Source organism: Fundulus heteroclitus, chromosome 17, assembly GCF_011125445.2.
Source record: "Fundulus heteroclitus isolate FHET01 chromosome 17, MU-UCD_Fhet_4.1, whole genome shotgun sequence".
NCBI classification, from domain to species: Eukaryota; Metazoa; Chordata; class Actinopteri; order Cyprinodontiformes; family Fundulidae; genus Fundulus; species Fundulus heteroclitus.
This window is the reverse complement of record NC_046377.1, coordinates 25,200,536-25,220,001: the sequence shown is the minus strand read 5'-3', so window position 1 is coordinate 25,220,001 and position 19,466 is coordinate 25,200,536. Positions and strand designations below refer to the sequence as shown.

Sequence of the window (19,466 nt, the reverse complement as noted above, 5' to 3'; positions counted from 1 at the left end):
CCTGTTGTTTCCCTCTTCATGGACTCTGACATCCTTGGTACTTCCTGCTGATGTGGTGTGGCCCCACCTTACTCTACAGGTAAACTAGGAAGTACACCTGTTGTTTTGCTTCAGTGTTACACAGGATAAATCAGCAAAAGATAAAAAAACTGGATTTCAGGACAAACTCAAGATATACCTTTGAGGAAAACAATGACAAGCTTGAAGGAACTGTAGGAACGCTGCAGGTAGTAACAAGAACTGAAAGCTTTATCTAAAGTGAAACTAACTGTCGTTCTGGGCGTTGGCAGTCATGGCGTCAAAGCAAAGGGAAGATCTTCTCTGCCCAGTTTGCCACGACATTTACAGGAATCCTGTCATTCTGACATGTGAGCACAGCTTCTGCATCGACTGTCTGAAGGCAAACTGGGCAGAGAGAAAAACGACTGAGTGTCCAGTCTGTAGGAGAAGGTCTTCATTACCTCCGATGCACTTTGCACTAAAGATGGAGTGTGACCAGGTGAGAGCATCAGGATCTGAGCCGCTCTGCAGTCTGCACGCACAGAAACTCGGCTTCTTGTGTGGAGGAGCAGCAGCTGGCCTGCAACGTCTGCAGGGATTCTGAGACGCACACGGGACACAGATTCCAGCGGGCTGAAGACGCAGGACAGGAGTCCAAGACGAGACTCCAGGAGTCCCTGAAGCCGTTAAGAAAGAGGCTGAGGCTGCTCCATGGAGTGAAGGGAAGCTGTGATCAAACTGCAGATCACATCACAGTTCAGGCTGAAAGCACAGCTGGGAGGATCAAGGAGGAGTTCAGGAAGCTGCACCGGTTTCTGGAAGAAGAGGAGGTGGCCAGGCTGACTGCACTGAGGGAGGAGAAGGAGCAGAAGACTCTCCTGATGAAGGAGAAGATTGGAGCTCTGAGCAAAGAGATCTCAACTCTATCAGGACTGATCAGAAGCACAGAGAAGGAGCTGAAAGCAAAAACTGTTCAGTTTCTGATGAATTACAAGGAAACGGCAGAAGCGATCCATCAGCAGGCGGTTCCTGATGAGCCAGAGCTCATCTCAGGAGCCCTGATAGAAGAGGCCAGACACCTGGGGAACCTGAGCTTCCACGTCTGGAACAAGATGAAGGAGATGGTCTCCTACACTCCTGTGATCCTGGATCCAAACACGGCCCATCCGGACCTCACTTTGTCCCAGGATCTGACCAGCGTGAGGAAGAGGAGGCAGGAGCTTCCTGACAATCCAGAGAGGTTTGATCACTTCATTTCTGTTGTCGGCGCCGAAGGTTTTACCTCAGGGTGTCACAGCTGGGAGGTGGAGGTAGGAGACAACGACGCTTACGTGCTGGGTGTGTCAGCTGGCTCAGATCTGAGGAAAGGCCTCATAATGCCTGGACTGTGGAGGCTTGCGTTCTTCAAAGGAGAATACAAAACACTTTCACCATCAGACATGGGATCTGATGTTTCTGTGGAAGGAAACCCGAGAAGGATCCGGGTTCTCCTGGACTGGGATGGAGGACGGCTGTCCTTTTCAGACGCAGAGACAGGAGCACACATACACACCTTCACACACACCTTCACCGCCCGCTTGTTTCCATACATCAGCACCTGGAGCAAAGTCCCAGTAAAGATTGCAGTTCAGAAAATAACCGCTGCAGTGGAGGAAGGTGTTTAGAAATGCTGCTTCCCTCCACTTTCTGGATCGCTTTCTGGGTTGGACATAAATTTCAGATACTTTTTCACCACTAACAGCAGAAACCTTGTGACGCCGGTGAAGAAGCTGCTGATACTGGAAGAAAATAATTTATAGCATGGCTTTAAAATCACAATAATCAGCTAAAATCTATTAGTGTGTGAGAACATGTCTGTGGGTTTATATCTATGGTTAAATCTGCTGGTGAAAAGGTATAAAAGGTTAAAATTAACCTTAAAGAACTCAAAACAATTTTTTTTCACCTTTACTTGAAAGCTTGAGTAGCTTTATAATATGATTTTAATCAGAAAACCATAGATTCTGACCAAAACTATAGTATGCTTGATGGTCTTACTGTTACAATAAGATAGAAACATAGTTAATTTGACTGAACAACATTCTATTTATGCCAGTTTTCATACATAAAATCTGTAAAATATTATTACAGATTTCAGTTATTCATGCAACACGTACTAAAGTTGAATGGTGTTTATGTGAATCACAGATCACCACTTGTATTTTTGTCCAAATATTGTATCTTTGTATATTTAGTCTGTTTAAATATATTTTATTGTAGCCTATTTAGTGTGGGTTGCTCTGTTTCTGTGCAGGAAGAAGATCCGATGAGTGATGCATTTTGGAATTTATTGCAAATAAAAAAAAATGGTTTTCACAATTTATTTTGTTGTAACAGCAAACAGGCTGAAATCTTAACTTTCGCTTTAAACCTGTTTGTAGTTGCAACGACCCAGACAGAGAATTTGCACAGGCATGGTTGTTATTGTAATAATAAAGTAATAAAGTAATTGTGTCTTTGCCACTGTCATGTCTGAATATCCCCATTGTGGGATAAAATGATTTCTTATCTTAATTATCTGACTGATTTTTTTGTAAATTCAGCATCAACAGGTTGTTTTGTGCTGAAAAGTTGGTGTCTGTAACTTCAAAGCTGGAAAATAAACAGAAAATTCAGGTGTTGCTCAAAATCCAACATGGCTGACTCGTGGTCAAAAACATAACTATTGCTCCTTGTATGAATACGGTTTAAATTTCTGATGTGCTTAAATTCATAAAACCAAATCCTCAGCAAAGAGCATCAAGCCTATTTTATTCACCACAAAACAAATATTTATGAACAAGAACTTATAAAATACAAACATTCCTAAAATATTTTACTCCAAGTTATCTTTAAAAATATTTCACTAACCAGGTGCAGGGTTCCAGGTTCTAAGTGTTCACTTCTCCCTAGGGAGTCAAATGAGAAGCTTCACGCACAGGTAATATATACCTTTGTGTTTTTTGTGTTGGATTTATAAAATTGTTTTACTTGGAAATTGTTTTACTCGTCTTTTTGTTTGGTGTGTAAATCTAAAAAGGCCTATTTTAGTGATCTCTTAAGTTTTGGTACTTATATGTAATGGGGCGACAATGGGGCCCATTACATAAAAGTAATGCCAGTCAGTGAGATGTTGTTGTTACTGTAATTGGTGGGTTGCTGGTTCGATCTTACTCTCTGACAGTCTCAGTTTTGTTGTGGTGCGAGACACTTCCTCTGCGCTGCTGCCCAGGGAAGCTGTGGCTACAAACACAGGTCAACACCGTCAGCATGTAAATATGGCCACGTTCACACAGCAGGTCTCAAGGCTTAATATCGGGTTTTTTTGGAGGTGAGCATTCATACTACTATTAAATGTGACTGTCATCACACTTCTGTCTGAACGGTTCATGACCGCAAAGCGACCCGCACATGTAGATAACACAAAGAGACAGTGCGCGGTTTACGGAAGTAATGGTGAATGTAATGGTTTCTAGAAGTGTTCAATAAAGTTTTGTTTAATAAAAAAACCTTGGAAAAAAAACAATGCAGATACCAGCCGGGATTTCTCCTTGTGTATTATTAGAATGATGTTGTGCAATGGGAACTGACAATATTAAGACAAGGCAAGCAAAAACCAGCACAGCTGTTAAAGTGGTCTTTTAGGGAGCGCTAACTGCTACTGCAGTGTGTGGACGTGTAATGAGAGTAACGTGAAGGATGGATAAAATGCAACATGTTCGTTTAGATGGGGACGTTTTGGAATTTGTCCGATATGTATCTGAATTAATACCAAATATGGAAGTGGCAAAAATCACATTTTTTGGGTGGTGAAAAATTGAGGAATTGGGACGTTCACACTACGAAGAAAAAGACAGATATAGGTCATATATGGCCAAAAGTCCATCTGTTTGAATGACTGTAGTGTAAAGCACTTTGGGGTCATCGGACTTGATAAAGCACAATAGAAGTAAAAGCCGTTTACAGTTTTTTACAATTGCTATGACAGATTTTTCAATACTTTTAACAATTTTCCAAAACTCTTAACACAGTTAGCACTACTTCCACATGTGTAAGCTATACAATTAACACATTTCTTCTTGCTTTAACACATAATGCATACAATTACAGTTTTTTACAGTCGCTAGGACACATTTCTCAATACTTAGGTCACTTTTTCAAAACTCTTCACACAGTGAGCACAACAGAAGTATATGTGGGCTAAACTGTGGATCATTTATCATTGCTTTGGCACAAAATGCATTCAATGACTACATCTTTCAAATTACATTAATTCTTTTCTCACTTCGACACAACAACCGCCAAAACTCTGTGTACCTACAGGACAATTTGCACATGCTTACATACTGTTTTCAAAACTGTTAAACTTATGTTCAAAACAATAACATAATACAAAACTGAATAAGACAGCAATTTGCTACATTTCTACAGGAATATTTTAATGAAATATATTTTACATCTTAAAATTAAATGCTATAAAAATAAGTGGACAATTGGACCAACCACAGCTGATTCTCATTGTAGATGAACATCTACACAGGTGTTACTCTTTCAATTTCATTACAAAAGGAGACAACTGCTGAATAGTTTTGTATTGTGATGTAAACATGGACCCAGCCAGAAACAGAGAAGTGGCTGAAAGAGGAAGAAGAGGGGCTGGGAGGGGGCGAGGAATACGTATGCGTGGTGGAAGAAGAATAAGAGGAAGACCAAGAGCTGTAGTTTCAGATGAGATCAGAGCTACTGTAATTGATCATGTAGTAAATCATGGTCTCTCAATGAGAGAGGCTGGTCAGAGAGTGCAGCCAAATCTGTAACGCTCAACAGTGGCATCTATTGTTAGAGTTTTCCGGCAAACCAACAGGTAACTTGTATTCTGCAAGGGCATTTGACTGAGTTGCACATTACAGAAGTAAATAGACTTGTGTGTAATTGCTTCTGCATTTCTGCTTAGGAGTCAACGGTTACCTCACACAGGTGGGAGAGGAAGGATGCTCACTGATGTGCAGGAAACTGCCATTGTTGATATGGTCATCAGAAACAATGGCATAAAACTCACTGAGATTCGAGACACAGTTTTGGCAGACAACATTACTTTTGCAAATATTCACAGTGTAAGCATCACAACTATTTCTAGAGTCCTGAAAAAACATCAGGTAAGGATGAAACAGTTGTACACTGTGCCTTTTGAGAGGAACTCTGAACATGTCAAGCAACTCAGGAACCAATATGTCCAGGTAAGATCACAATAAAATACAGAACTGTTTTTGAACAAAACACACACAAAGAAATTTTTTTTAGGTAATGTTTACTACTGTAACAGCTTATGTTGCCTTGTGGATTTATTATAGAGTCATGGAGATTGAAGGCAGGCAAACGCCCCACATTTTTATTTTTGTGGATGAGGCAGGTTTCAACCTGGCCAAAACACGGCGACGAGGAAGGAATGTGATTGGGAAGAGAGCCACAGTGGATGTCCCGGGCCAGAGGGGTGCCAACATCACAATGTGCGCAGCAATATCCACTGATGGACTGCTGTTACACAAACCACTAATTGGGCCATACAACACTGAACGTCTCCTTGCGTTCCTGCATGATCTCTATGGAAGGGTTGTGCTAGGTGAGGAAAGGGATGCAGAGAGAAGAAATCCACCAACATTTATAATTGTATGGGACAATGTGGCATTTCACCACTCTCGTGCAGTCACCGAGTGGTTTGCAGCCCATCCCAGAATGGTGTCACTTTTCCTCCCACCTTACTCTCCATTCCTCAACCCCATAGAGGAATTCTTTTCCTCATGGAGGTGGAAGGTTTATGACCACCATCCACATAATCAAATGTCCCTCCTGGACGCAATGAATGCTGGATGCCTGGACATATCAGCAGAAGATTGTCAGGGATGGATCAGGCATGCCAGAAGATTCTTTCCTAGGTGTATTGCCCTAGATGACATAAGATGTGATGTGGATGAGAACCTGTGGCCAAATGGAGAAGACCGAGAAGATTAGCATTACTATTGTATCTGTATCAGTGGATGATGTGAATACAAATTCTTGTATTTTGGAATTACTCCTAAAAACAAATAAAAGACATAAAATATATTGAAGCATTCTGCATCATGTCTGATTCATTCCGGTAACCTCTATTGCAGTGAATTATTAACCGAGATTGTATAATGCTACATGTTGTTAGTGTTTTTTAGGTCATTGTTTTGTGGGTGACAAAGTGTGTTTGTTGGCTGTCAACCTTTGCTAGTGTTATGGAAGAATGTGTTGATTTGAGATATGTATGAAGTGATTTGGTAGTTTTAGTGCATTTTGAATGTGAAATGAACTGCTGTGCCAAGCTGAAAGTTGGTTTGGAGAACTGTGTGAAGAACTACTTGTAACTATAAGCTCCTGAATGAATATATATATATATATATATATATATATATATATATATATATATATATATATATATGAATATATTTATATATATATATATATGAATATATTTATATATATATATATATATATATATATATTTATATATTTATATATATGAATACATTTATATATATATATATTTATATGCACCTAACACATCTAAAATAATGCAGTTTCTGTAATTTCAGCTGATGATAGTGTTTTTTTTGTCATTGTGTTATGATTGACTAAATGTTCCTGTTGGAAGAGAACATGTGTTAGTGTTTTGAATACTTATTTAATTTTGAAACATGTTTGCAGTGTTTTGTTAGTGTATTATTGTATTTTGAAAATTAGTTTTGGAGTTTAGTTTACGATGTGTGAATTTGAACATGAAATTAACAGTTTCGCCAATTGTGTGTTTTAGGTGTGTTGGTGCGTTAAGAGTTTAGGAAACCTGTTAAATGTATTGAAAACTGTGTCATAGCAATTGTAAAAACCTGTAACATGTGTGACACAAATTAGTTATTCAGTTATAAAATATCACTGTACATTTTTGAGAATACTCAACACCGCAACATTTAACATAACCCTGATATGACATATGTTTATATATGATCCCTTGTAGACCGTGATCCAAAGTATTACCTGGCCACAACCCAACTTTGACAGTGATGAAGATGAAGATGAGAGTGTTCCATTGGAGAAAATAAGTCTTATAATAAATATAATAAAACGCCTCTTTACTTACAATTAATCTTTATCTTTATTTAACTGTTTCATAATAAAATCCCAGTTCTAAAAGTAATTAAATGGTTTTTCACATTCACCAGGTTTATGTGAATTTATTTTCTGGGCATTAATATTGTATTGCAGGGTTTCTGCTGCATGTAATTGATTGTGGCGCACCGCCATATCAAAATGAAAGGCTCCACATCTTCAGAATACATAATAAACACCGCCATGATTTTAGGAAATCACAGAGGAAAACCTGTATTCTGTATTGTCAGTAATATTCCTTTCCCTCCTTTCTATCTTCTGCATGACTGCTTCATATTGGCACAGGGGAAGAAGAAATAAATGTTGAGCTTTATACAATAGTGTAACACCAAAATGATGGAAACAACCATGTGTTAACTGAATGTTCCTTGGTTTTTGCCACATCTGAACAAAGGGCATTTCAGTGTCACGACTTTTACAGTGTAATGGTCAATCGCTGGCAGCAGCAGGGGTGTGCACGTGTTTTTCTGTTTCATGGGGATGCCGTGCACGCTGGTGTTGTCCCACTACTTCCCTGCATGCTTTCCCGCAGTAGAGCGTTGCAGAGTGCAGTTCATCAAGCTATTTACAGCTAGCGTTACCTAAAGGGATTTGGGAGGTTTATAGTTGTGATGGTGCACATTGAAGAGCTTTACTGACTTTTCGATGTTGCTCTGTAACATCTGTGTTGTACTGACCCTTGTGCTCATTTTTAATGGCTATAACGTTCTAATTTTGGCTTAAGTTTTGCAACTTTTCATGTAACAGTCCATTAGACTGAAATTCACTAGCGAGAACCCTGCAGTCTTAGGCACACGTGTAAGTGCGTCAACACAAGTTAGGATTTATCAAGGCAACACATGCGGTGACCAATCTGTTCAGTTTTGTACGGCAGCCAACGTTTACTAAGAGCTGTGCAGCTGCTTGTACATAAGACAGCAGGACTATGATATTTTGAAGTTTAGCACATTGATATGTCACATTTGTCATCTACTTTTAAACCACACAAATCAAAATTTCTTTTCCACAGCATCACCAGACCTGATGAAGTTTTGGGTTGGGTGGGAACTGCCATCAAAAAACCTCAACGTTGAGGTTGTAACCTCAACATATCCAGTGGTTCTCACCTGCTTCTTCAAGTTAAAGCTCCCCAGCCACTATGAGACCCAGAAGATGTTTCACCAAGACTTAATGATGGCACTCAGCTCCATAAGCTCTGGTGTTGGACTGGTTTAGGGGCAAATGTTTTGTACTTAGCCCTTCTTTAGAAATGGAGTCAGTTAAAAGAGCATTCACTGCCAATTTATGCACCAATTAGTTTCCAGGGTTTGATTATTCTACTTTGATTAAGCCACAGTCACCTGTTGTGATATGTCCCACGAGTTCTATCTTTTTGAGATACTGTTGATTTTGTAATTTTATATTGTGATATGCACCTACACAGTGTAGTGAGCGTGGCTCATATAAAGATCATCTCTGTTTTTAGTTTTCCGACTTGAAGTAAGTGCAAGGACAGATTTGTAGGCTTCTTTATTTTTTTTATTTCATTAAGGTCAGATGTCCCTAGAGATGGTTTGTACTAGCAGTATAAATTGTTCAATAACTATAAGATCAGATGTTTAGGTAGAAAATAGTTTTTCTAACATTGGTACTTTGTTCAGTAGTCTGTTATACATGACAGTGTGTACACTTGACTGTTGGTTTGGTAAAGCCATTGTGTCATTCCCTCCCCACACTGTGATTAGCCACATCATGCTGCAGGGCTAAACGCTAGCATGCCAAGAAGAAACCAACAACTTCCTCCTTCAACGCCCCTTCCGTGAATGGCCAAACTGAACAGAACTGACAGGTTTGGCAGCGGGCTGAGGGTGAAGTAAAAGGTTTATTGGGAAATGTTTTGTAAGCCGTTTGTACACATGGTGCTTTAGAACAAAGGGCTAACGAAATAGCTCACGCTAGCCTTTGTTTCATGGTATTGCTAATATCATTTGAGTGTGTCTTTCTCTGGTTATAACACGGTTACCTCCACAAGGGTTTCATACATTGATGGGACATTAATGTTTACATTATCCAGCCACTCATTATGACTAAAAATAAAGCAAAAGCTTTCATTTGTTAGCGCCGAGCGTCCGCTAGCTAACATGCTATTAGCCTTGCTAACACCCGGTTTCGGACCTTTCAAAATGAGTCCGTTTTAAAGCATAAAGCGTAACTGTTCTGCTCCGCCATCCTCCGATGGTGTTATGAGCCTTATTTCCGCATCAATATGGTATATTAATGCCGCATTCAAGGCAATTTTGATAACTAAAGATTTTAACCAAGTTAGCGACGATCGCTATAGCGGAGGTAAAATCGCATAAACAAAGGCAAGCGATTCTGAATTAAATAATTTTACAGGACAAACCGGTCCTCAGAATATTATTTCAACAAATAATGTTTTGTTTAACTTGGGTTTGGCATTGTGAATGGATTCAAATACATTGCAGATGTTTTTTTTAACTCCATTCCATGTTTTGTTTTTTTAATCAAATCTTCAGTGAACAAGAATTCACTGAATCTGATAATGATCAGCCACTTTTGTTTTGTCGTTTGTTTGTTTTGCATGTAAATAGATCCTTAGCTTAGCTTCTTTTTATCTTCATTTTTGCTGAGTAGTTTAGTTAAGTTTCACTAGCCTAGTAGAGAGGATTTGTTAATCGGAATTTTGTGTTAATTCAGATAAACAGCTTTACATAGTGATGTTCTCTGGGTGTTCATTTTATTTCTGTTATTAAATTCTTGGACTTGAAAAGAAGTTGTCACTCCTTTATTCTATGTGTGTGCAGGTTTTGCTGTTAAAAAATCGCTAGTGCTCAAATTCATCCCTTTCAACCATTGTCCTGATATCAGCTTAAGAGCTGATCATCACCAGACAATACTTAACAGACAGAGAGTTATTTATGAAACATTAAATAACTTTAACCAGTGTATAATTGCACAACAGGGGTGTTAGTGTACACGTACTTTTTCAAGCCCCATGCATCTCTTTACAGCAGATGCCCCATGCATCTGCATTACAAACATACGTTTGCAAATAAGACCTTACAAAGATCATAAATATTTTCTGTTTAATCCAGAAAAAGTCCCTCACTCACAATCTTTTGAAACAATTTACTGAAGAAACACTACATACCTGAAAGGAAACCAATGCTCATTCACAGCTTCATTGAAGAATGCCAAATGGGTATCAGAGTGGTTGTTGTCTGCTACCTTAGGATACATAAGTTTCTAATCATCATGATGGCGCCGCGGACGGCAGCCACGGTGTGTTGGTGAGCTTTTTTCTGCTTTGTTTTACTGTTTTACTCTGGTTTTTGCGATGATACACGGAGCTCTTACACCCGAGAAGAGCTTAAGAACATCAGGACTACAACACCAGAGGATTTATTCCCTACTTTTCTTCTCCCTATGCTGGAAATTTTGGACATTCTGGTCAAAGGTGCGCTCACCTTTGCTCACGCAGCGAAACGCCGGAGAAGGAGGAAACGCGCTGGAGCATCACCGCCAACGCGGACTCTGCTCACCGCTACCGGGCATAATCCTGTCCAACGTGCGTTCCCTACCAAACAAACTGCATGAACTGAAACTGATGCAGGGAAAAAACAGGAACTTCTCTTCATCTGCTGTCTTTTGCTTCACTGAGTCGTGGCTGTGTGGAGAAATCCCGTAAGCCGCGCTGCAGCTGGACGACTTTCAACTTCACAGAGCTGACCGCGACACAGATCTCTCCGGCAAGGTGAAGGGTGGAGGAATTTGTTTTTACACCAACAATGGCTGGAGCAACGATGTGTCAGTGATCCAGCAGCACTGTTCTCCTGACCTGGAATCCTTCATCATAAACTGTAAGCCTTTTTATTCACCCCGCGAGTTTGCTTCATTCATTCTGGTCGGTGTTTACATCGCGCCAAACGCAAACGTGCAGCTCGCACAGCGCATGCTCGCAGACCAGATACTGAATGTGGAGCAGAGAAATCCGGACTCCTTAGTTATTGTCCTTGGTGACTTTAACAAAGGAAACCTCACCCATGAACTTCCTAAATATAAACAGTTTATTAAATGCCCGACCAGAGAGAACAGCATTCTGGATCACTGCTACACCACAGTCAGAGACGCTTATCACGCCGTTCCCCATGATGCACTGGGCCAGTCTGACCACGTCATGGTTCACCTGATTCCTGCTTACAGGCAGAAACTAAAACTCTGCAAACCTGTAGTGAGGACATCAAAGAAGTGGACCAGTGAGGCTGTAGAAGATCTTCAGGCGTGTTTGGATTCTACTGACTGGGACGTTTTCAGAGCTGCTACCAACAGTCTGGATGAGTTCACAGAGGCCGTGAGATCATATATCAGCTTCTGTGAGGACTGCTGTGTTCCATCACAAACCAGGGTGTGTTACAATAATGATAAACCCTGGTTCACAGCCAAACTCAGAAGGCTAAGGCTAGACAAAGAAGATGCCTTCAGAAGTGGGGACAAATGCAGATTCAGAGATGCAAAATACAAGTTTAGAAGAGCAGTGAAAGAAGCTAAACGGCTGAAAAACCAGTTTGCAGCTAACAACTCTGCTTCCATCTGGAAAGGCCTTAGATTACAAACTATAAGCCTAAAACTCCCCACTCCATGAATGAGAGTCCTGTCTCCTGCAACCACCCCCCACGACTCCACCCAATAGATCACCTTCACCTCCTCCTCAGTGACAACTCTCTCCATACATGAGAGAGATGTCAACAAACTTTTCAAAAGACAGAACCCCAGGAAAGCTGCTGGACCAGACTCTGTCTCTCCATCCACCATGGTGACGAGTCCACCTACAGGTGGGAGGCTGACCATCTGGTACACTTGTGCAGGGAGAACAACCTGGAGCTCAACGCTGTAAAAACAGTGGAGATGGTTGTGGACTTCAGGAAGAACTCAGCCCCAGCTACCTCCATCACCCTCTGTGACTCCACCATAGACACTGTGGAGTCTTTCTGCTTCCTGGGAACTATCATCTCCCAGGACCTAAAGTGGGAGCTGAACATCAACTCCCTCACCAAGAAAGCCCAGCAGAGGATGGACTTCCTGTAGAAGGCAGCTGAAGAAATTCAACCTGCCAAGGACAATGATGGTGCAGTTCTACTCCTCTATCATTGAGTCCATCCACACCTCCTCCATCACCATCTGGTACGCTGGTGCCACCGCTAAGGACCAGAGCAGACTGCAGCGTGTCATCAGGTCTCCAGAGAAGCTGATTGGCTGCAATCTTCCATCTCTCCAGGACCTGTACGCCTCCAGGACTCTGAGGCGTGCAGGAAGATTGTGGCTGATCCCTTCACCCCAGTCACAGACTATTTCAGACACTTCCCTCTGGCAGGAGGCTGCGCTCCATCAGGACCAGAACCTCACGCCACAACAACAGTTTTTCCCATCTGCTACCAGCCTTATGAACAAGGCCAAGAGCCGCCCGTGACTCTGGACACTGTCTCTCTCCCCCGTTCAGGACTTACAAGCTTCTGCATTACATTAACGCACAGTTTACTGAGTGTATAGCTTCCGTATATATATCCTTTTTACTTCTTTTTTTACTGTATTCTTATTTTTTGTCTGCACCATAAATACCAAGTCAAATTCCTTGTAAGTGCAAACCTACTTGGCGATTAAACTTGATTCTGATTCTGAGGTAGAGAAGCTAGCTGGCAGTTCCAATGATCCAGAGTTTAAATTCTGATGTAGTACACCCAGTCTTTGTGTTTCTGATCTGGTATATAGAATTGTTATGATCGCATGGTGTACTGGTGGTATTGATGGTACTGAGACTGGTGTTCAAAGTTTTGAGGGTCCTGAGTTCAAATCCTGCTAAATCTTTTGTTATCAGAATGATGGGGCGAAAAATGCTCTAGAAGAACAGCTTAGAGAGGGAATAGTCTCATGGTGTAGTGATAATGTTGGTGATACTGAGAAGGTGATTTGATATCGTCAGTTTAAATCCTGATAATTTTCTCTTAGTTTTGTTATCAGAATGATAGGAAAAATGAAGAAACAAATGTGCTAAGAGAACATGTTAAAGAGGCAATAGTCTCATGGTGTAGTGATAATGTTGGTGGTACTAAGGTGACTTGATGTCCTGAGTTCAAATCCTGCTAGCTCTCACTAAGTTTTATCAGAATGATGGGAAAAATGAAGAAATAAATGTGCTAGGAGAACAGTTTAGAGAGTAAAAGCTCTCATGGTGTAGTGGTGGTACTGAGAAGGCTATTCAAAATTCTGATAGTCCTAAGTTCCAATCTTCTTAAGGTTTTAACATCAGAGATGTAAAAGGATAAATGTGCTAGGAGAAGTGCTCAGTGCTTGAATGTTCTCATGGTGTAGTGGCATTGTTGGTGGAACTGAGAAGATGATTCAAGGTCCTGAGTTCAAATCCTGCTAATTCTTACCAAGTTTTGTTATCAAAATAATGGAAAGAAATGAAAAAAATAAAGCGCTAGGAGAACAGGCTAGAGAGTCAATAGTCTCATGGTGTAGTGGTGTTGCTGCTTGTACCACAACTAAAGGTTCTGAGTTCAAATCTTCCTGATTCTTACCAAGTTTTGTTATCAAAATAATGGACAGAAATGAAAAAAATAAATGCGCTAGGAGAACAGGTTAGAGAGTGAATAGTCTCATGGTGTAGTGGTGAGGCTGCTTCTACCACAACTAAAGGTTCTGAGTTCAAATCCTGCTAATTCTTACCAACTTTTGTTATTAATATAATGGACAGAAATTAAAAAAATAAAGCGCTAGGAGAACAGGCTACAGAGTGAATAGTCTCATGGTGTAGTGGTGAGGCTGCTTCTACCACAACTAAAGGTTCTGAGTTCAAATCTTGCTAATTCTTACCAACTTTTGTTATCAAAATAATGGACAGAAATGAAAAAAATAAATGCGCTAGGAGAACAGGTTAGAGAGAGAATAGTCTCATGGTGTAGTGGTGATGCTGCTGGTTCCACAACTGAAGGTTCTGAGTTCAAATCCTGCTAAATCTTTTCTTATCAGAATGATGGGGAAAAATTTAAACAAATAAATGCGCTAGGAGAAAAGTTCAGGAAGGGATTAGTCTCACGGTGTAGTGGTTATGTTTGTGGTACTGTGTAGGCTAGTCAAGGTTCTGAAGGTCCTGAGTTCAAATCCAGTTAATCCTTACATGGTGTTATCAGAATGATGGTGTATGTGCAATGGGAACAGGTTAGACAGTTAGTGGTGGAGTTGTTGGTTGTACTGAGAAGGCTGTTATCAAATAGGTGGTGGTGGGTGTACAAGCAGAACAGGTTAGACAGTTAGTGGTGGAGTTGTTGGTTGTACTGAGAAGGCTGTTATCAAATAGGTGGTGGTGGTGGGTGTACAAGCAGAACAGGTTAGACAGTTAGTGGTGGAGTTGTTGGTTGTACTGAGAAGGCTGTTATCAAATAGGTGGTGGTGGGTGTACAAGCAGAACAGGTTAGACAGTTAGTGGTGGAGTTGTTGGTTGTACTGAGAAGGCTGTTCATAGTTGCATTGGTGAGGGTGCTAGTAGAGCAGGTTAGTGGTGTTCTGTATGTGGTTCAAATCCTACCTGAGCCTGGAAGAAACCTTCCTCTGTGGTGGGTTGAGGAGGAGAGTGGAGCTGTGTCTGAACTACATGACTAGAACAACCCACCACAGAGGAAGGTTTGATCCAGGCTCAAACCTAGGTGCCAGGAGAAAAGGCTAGAGAGTGAAGGGTGTAGTGCTGCTGAGAGGGTCCATAGTGACATTAGTGATGGTATAAAGGCTGATGTCCCTAACCTTTAATCCTGATGATTGGGGAGAAATAAAATTTTGTTATGGGGTGTCCATGGTTACAAATGAACAGATTGGTGTTTCTCATTGTTTATTCTATCCATGGTGCTGCATCTGGTTCAGATCCTGCCTCCACTCTGATCACATGTGTGGTGTTGTAGAGTGACCAACAGGGACAGATGTTGGAAGGTCCTGCCTAGTAGGGTTGGGCCCTTGGATCAAACCTCCCTCCTTGGTGCATTGGGGAGGGGACTGTACCCTTCCTAGCACTGGACATGTGAGTTCAGACACAGCCCCCTCCCCAACACACCACAGAGGGAGGTTTGATCCAAGCGCCCAACCCTACAGGACCTTCCAACATCTGGCTCTGTTGGTCTCTCTCTACAACACTACACACAGTCTTACTACCACCACCATTCTGATAACACCGTGCACTGATGGAACTAACCCACTACCTATCTCTATACAATGCCACCATACAATGTCTAACCACCACCACTACTAACTCTCTAACTGGTTGCCTTTGCTGATTTACTTTGTCCACCACCACTCTGATAACACCGTGCACTGATGGAACTAATCCACTACAACACAGGACCTTCTAACATCTATCTCCATACAATGCCACTACACCATCTAACCACCACCACTACTAGTACCTCTATAACCTGTTCTCCTTGCAGATTTACTTTGTCCACCACCATTCTGATAACACCATGTAAGGATTAGCAGGATTTGAACTCAAGACCTTTAGAACTATGACTAGCCTTCACAGTACCACCAACATCACCACTACACCATAAGACCAATCCCTTTTGGACCTTTTCTACCAGCGCATTTATTTTTTCAAATCTTTTCCCCCATCATTTTGATAACAAAAGAACAAGCAGGATTTGAACTCAGAACCTTCAGTTTTAGTACCACCAACATCACCACTACACCATGAGACCAATCCATGCAGACTTTTTCTACTAGCGCATTTATTTTTTCAAATCTTTTCCCCCATCATTTTGATAACAAAAGAACAAGCAGGATTTGAACTCAGAACCTTCAGTTTTAGTACCACCAACATCACCACTACACCATGAGACCAATCCATGCAGACTTTTTCTACTAGCGCATTTATTTTTTCAAATTTTTTCCCCCATCATTTTGATAACAAAAGAACAAGCAGGATTTGAACTCAGAACCTTCAGTTTTGGTACCACCAACATCACCACTACACCATAAGACCATTCACAAATTGAAAAGCTCTCTCCGTGCATTTATTTTTTCATTTCTTTCCATCATTCTGATAACAAAACATAGTAAGAATTAGCAGGATTTGAACTCAGAACCTTGAATCACCTCATTACCACCAGTATCACCACTACACCATGAGACTATTTGAAAAGCTCTCTCTGTGCATTTATTTTTTAATTTCTTTCCATCATTCTGATAACAAAACATAGTGAGAATTAGCAGGATTTGAACTCAGAACCTTGACTAGCCTTCACAGTACCACCAACATCACCACTACACCACAAGACTAATCCCTTTTGGACCTTTTCTACTAACATATTTATTTTTTCTATTTTTTCCCCCATCATTTTGATAACAAAAGAGTAAGCAGGATTTGAACTCAGGACCTTCAGTTTTAGAACCACCAGCATCACCACTACACAATAAAACCAACCCCTTTTGGCCCTTTTTGTACTAGCGCATTTATTTTTTCATTTCTTTCCATCATTCTGATAACAAAACATGGTGAGAATTAGCAGGATTTGAACTCAGAACCTTGACTAGCCTTCACAGTACCACCAACATCACCACTACACCATAAGACTGATCCCTTCTGGACATTTTCTACTAGCATATTTATTTTTTCAAAATTTTCCCCACATCATTCTGATAAAAGATTTATCAGGATTTGAACTCAGGACCTTCAGTTTTAGTACCACCAGCATCCCCACTACACCATGAGACCATTCACAATTTGAAAAGCTCTCTCCGTGCATTTATTTTTTAATTTCTTTCCATCATTCTGATAACAAAACATAGTGAGAATTAGCAGGATTTGAACTCAGAACCTTGAATCACCTCATTACCACCAGTATCACCACTACACCATGAGACTATTTGAAAAGCTCTCCCTGCGCATTTATTTTTTAATTTCTTTCCATCATTCTGATGACAAAACATAGTGAGAATTAGCAGGATTTGAACTCAGAACCTTGACTAGCCTTCACAGTACCACCAACATCACTACTACACCATAAGACTGATCCCTTTCGGACATTTTCTACTAGCATATTTATTTTTTCAAAAATTTTCCCCCATCATTCTGATAACAAAAGAATTATCAGGATTCAAACTCAGGACCTTCAGTTTTAGTACCACCAGCATCCCCACTACACCATGAGACCATTCACAATTTGAAAAGCTCTCTCCGTGCATTTATTTTTTAATTTCTTTCCATCATTCTGATAACAAAACATAGTGAGAATTAGCAGGATTTGAACTCAGAACCTTGAATCACCTCATTACCACCAGCAACAACACTTCACCATGAGACCATTGAAAATCTAAACTGTTCTCCTAGCGCATTTATTTAAAAAAAATTTCCTATCACTATGATAATAAAAAGAGCTAGCAGGATTTGAACTCAGGACCTTCAGTCTCAGTTCCAACAATGCCACTACACCATGAAACCATTCAAGCACTGAGCACTTCTCCTAGCACATTTATCCTTTTTTTTCTCTGAAGTGAAAACCTTGCAAGACTTAAGAAGATTTGAACTCAGGACCTTCAGAACTTTGAATTGCCTTCTCAGTACCACCAACATCACCACTACTCCATGAGCACCTTCCCTCTCTAACCTGTTCTCCCTGCACATTTTTTTTATTTCTTTCCAATTCTTTTTGATAACAAAACTTGTTAAGAACTAGAAGGACTTAAACCCAAGGTTCTTCAGAAGTTTGAATATCAGTCTCTGTACCATCAACAATACCACTACACCATGAGACCTTCCAAGAGCTCACCTGTTCTCCCAGCACACTTTTTCCTTTCTGATGTTAAAATCCTGGAAGACTAAGAAGATTTTAATGCAGGCCCTTCAGAAAATTTAATATCAGTCTCTGTACCATCAGTAACACCAGTACTACATGAGGTCGGAAACATTGAGACTGGGTGTACTACATCAGAATTTAAACTCTGGATCATTGGAACTGCCAGCTAGATTCTCTACCTGCTGACCTACCAAGGAAACTTGGTGGAGTGATGACCTAGTGGTTAGAGCATTGTGCTTTCATCCCTTAACCCCCAGTTACTCCCCAGGCACTGCACAGGGGCAGCCCATTCCTCCCCATGGGATTGGGTTAAATGGAGTTAACAAGTTTCATTGGGGTATAAGTTGCAATGACAATAAATATTATTATATTAACCTAATAATTTATCACATTTACCCTGAAAGAAACTTTTAAGTTTAAGTTCTGATAATATAACAGTTAAATTGGTCAAGTTTATTCAGTAAATAGAATCTTTATTGAACAGCAACTAAATTGTAACCAAATTGAATGAAGACGACCATTATCTTATGTAAAGTTACTTAATTGAGATTATGTTGTCAATATGTGTTTGCTAACATTGTTAGCTCAAGTAAGGCAATGTCAAACCCTATTTTAGCTCGTGTTACAGATTAAAAGTCATAGATTGATATCTAATTCAAGTGAAGGAACTGGCAAACAAAAAGTAAGTAAACTTTATTTATATATAGCTAAGGAGCAGAGGAGCAGAGCCAAAAAGCTGGATGTGCTGGTACGCAGACTGGCTTCGGTGGTTGAACTCAAAGGAGAGATGGGATAAAATCTGGAAGTGAATTGCAGAAAAGCCCAACTAATTTGGAATATTGGATTTGCCATTTGGAGCCAGCAAAGACTTAAAGATGACGGAAAAGTCAGTGCAGCTTGTCCTCATAACAAAGAAAGTATTTGGAATCTGCCTTCCCTATCTCTACTCCAGTGTTTCACATGGTTTGCTTTGTGGCATGGTAAAAGGGCGCTAGCCTAGCCTAGCTTTAGCCTAGCTAGCTTTAGCTCCATAATGGCTTCCCCCCTTACTCTCTCCTCCGCTTCTCCGTCTCTGACTACGTCTCCCCCTATCTCCTGCTCTCTGTGTCAGATGTTTAGTTATTCCTCTGCGTCCTTTAGTGATAATGGTACTTGTAATAAATGTAGTATTTCTGTAGCTTTGGAGGCGATGGTGTCAGAATTGGAGACCCGGCTCCGTGCTGTTGAAAAACCAGCTGAAAGCCGCCCCTTTGCTAGCACGGAGCCACATAGACCTAGCGTTACTTCACTTAGTGGTCTTCCAGAAGCAGCACCCGTGCAGCCGGGTAAGCAGGCCGGCTGGGTGACGGTTCGTAGGAAGCATAGCTCTAGATTCCAGCCCCCAGGTCACCACCAACCCGTCTGCGTTTCTAACAAATTTTC

At 40.7% G+C, this 19,466-nt stretch overlaps 1 long non-coding RNA gene and 1 pseudogene across 1 annotated transcript; one reads left to right on the top strand and one right to left on the bottom strand.

Moving 5' to 3' along the window:
• The first annotated feature begins 168 nt into the window (after window positions 1-168).
• Window positions 169-1,664, top strand: LOC118556043 (annotated as a pseudogene).
• A 14,186-nt stretch (window positions 1,665-15,850) lies between these two features.
• LOC118566606 lies at window positions 15,851-17,724 on the bottom strand. The gene is made up of 2 exons (XR_004933138.1): window positions 17,210-17,724; window positions 15,851-17,066 (listed from the first exon to the last, which is right to left on the bottom strand). It is a non-coding gene; the product is annotated as an uncharacterized LOC118566606 (long non-coding RNA).
• Window positions 17,725-19,466: the final 1,742 nt, after the last annotated feature.